Source organism: Artemia franciscana, chromosome 2, assembly GCF_032884065.1.
Source record: "Artemia franciscana chromosome 2, ASM3288406v1, whole genome shotgun sequence".
NCBI classification, from domain to species: Eukaryota; Metazoa; Arthropoda; class Branchiopoda; order Anostraca; family Artemiidae; genus Artemia; species Artemia franciscana.
In genome coordinates, this window is record NC_088864.1 from 52,141,197 (window position 1) to 52,143,650 (window position 2,454).

The following is a 2,454-nucleotide window of genomic DNA, read 5'->3' on the forward strand; positions in this document are numbered from 1 at the left end:
GTTTAATGTTCCCGGTCAGGACCTACGAGTCTGAGAAGCTTTGCCTGATTGTTGAAAAAGGGGGGAGACAACATCAAAAATAAAATGATCTTAAGGAAATACAAAACACCAGATCCAGCATGTAAGAGAACCCAACTGTGGAGGTTCCAAGTTCCTATCTACAACAATGGATTTTTTTTTTAGAAGAAGGATCATGGATACGTGTTATGCATTTGTGTTTTTTTTTCAGGAGTGATTGTGTCGAACCAATGGTTCTAGGAGTTCGGAAGAGGGTTCATTCGAACGAAAATTAGTAATTATAGTGCCCATTTTGTGACCAAAAAGATTGGAGGGTAACTAGTACCATTATCATACCTGTATTCTCCCTAAGACATCCGACCTCAATTTGAAGTAACTATCTGGTTCTGCTTAGTTAAAGGTCCAATAATAATGTCTTTGGGGATGATGTGAGCCCCTTAGCCCTAGAGAAAAGAGCCGTAAGTTATACAATTTGCCCATTGTTTACATGTAGTATTTGTTATCGGGAAATACACAAAAATTTTGTTGGGGAATTTTCCACGCGAAAATTTTCTAAGGAACATTTTACAAATGGGGTGGGGGATTTTCTGGAATTCACGTAGCCAACGGAATTATTTTGATTTGCTTAAATTTCTCTTTGGCTTCTCAATTTTACATGCAGAGAGAATGTTCCTGTGAAAATTTTCTGCGGGGAAGGAATTATTTGAGATATTTTTCAGTAGTGGGGTTTCTATGGGGGAATTTCCACGGGAGTAACTTTCAATGAAGGGGGGTGGTGATTTTTAACACAGTAGGAAGATTTCTGCTAGAATTTGAAAAAGATTCAAAAAGTAAATTAAAGACAGATTTCCTGTGGGGAAGGAATTATTTGAGATATTTTTCGGTGGTGGGGTTTCTATGGGAAAATTTCCACGGGAGTATTTTTCAATGAAGGGGGTGGCAATTTTTAACACAGTAGGAAGATTTCTGGTATAATTTGAAAAAGATTAAGAAATTAAATTAAAAAAAAAGTTTTTTTTAATGAAAGTAAGGAGAATTTTCCCGGGGGTAATTTTAGCAGGGAAGGAATTCTCCAGGAGGAATTTTTCGTGGGTGAGGAAGTGAGGAGAATATTCGCAGGCGAATTTTTCACGGGGGGGGGGGAGAGAATTTCCCAGCATGATTTGAAAAACGATCAGAAGTTAAATAATAAACAAGCTTTTTTCAACTGAAAGTAAATAGATTAAAACTTAAAATGCAAAGAAATTATTCCGTATATGAAGAAGGTGTCCCTGGCTATTTATGTTAAAATTTGGCTAAAAATTTTATGCTAAAATTTTTCTGCTAAAATTTGCCATTGTGCCAGTTTTTAAGAAAGACTTGAAATCTTTAAGAAAGACGCTTGAAACGCAGGGCCGTTTAATTGGAATAACAATATTTTTTAAAGCACTAAAAAACTTTTACGTAACAGGATAAGAAGGGATGTACATGCCTCATGTACATATTAATATATGTTCGTTTTAAGTTTTAATGTCGCTCGGTACTTTAAGTTTCAAGTATTGTTTCTTTGATCATAAATAGTTTATTGCTCTCTTTTCTATTGGTATGTGTGGTTTGTGATGCCAGGTTCTTAACAATAATCTTTTACCATGTTCCACTTCAAATGTTCCCAGGAAGATGATTTTTTATAGAAGGGCAGTGTGGAAGGAAGTACTTCTCAAGTACTTCGTTGTTCCTCTTAAGATAGTACAACCGAGCTTAAATCTCGATTTCGGAAATAAGCTGGTGCTGCATTTTTAATTGGATTAGTGCTCCTGAAGATTTCCCTGCAAATAATGCTGTTGTATCCTTCTACTAAATCCCTTCATTTCAATTCATGATAAATTGTGAACTTCTAATTAGGATGCCTCAGCTCGGCTATTTCTCAATAAGCTGTTTTTGTTTTTTCGACAGATTCTGAACTATGTACCTGTTTTTAGTCAGCAATTAGTCTGCATTGAAATTCAAACAGAAAAATAGAATATGTTTATCATCGGCTCTTTCTTGAATAAGTAACTTGAACTTTAAAGATGTAAGTAGTGGGACCATAGGCACTTCCCTAAGGACATCATTTGCATATACCCTAAACATAATTGCATATGCCATAAACCTCCTGAGGCTTTAAAGAAACTAGATCCGATGACCTACCTACATGATCATAGTACAAGAGATACATCATTAGCATAATCCAGCCGGCATCTCATTTGCATATACCTGTCTGGGCATGATTAAAGTGGTAAGATGGGTTTCATGACACCCATATCCCACCATTCCCATGACACCCATATCCCACCATTCCCATGACACCCATATCCCACCATTCCCATGACACATATCCCACCATTCATGACAGCCAGCAGGTGTTATTAATTTTCTTATTAATTTTATGAATTTTCTTCAACACGCAGGTGCTTGTTA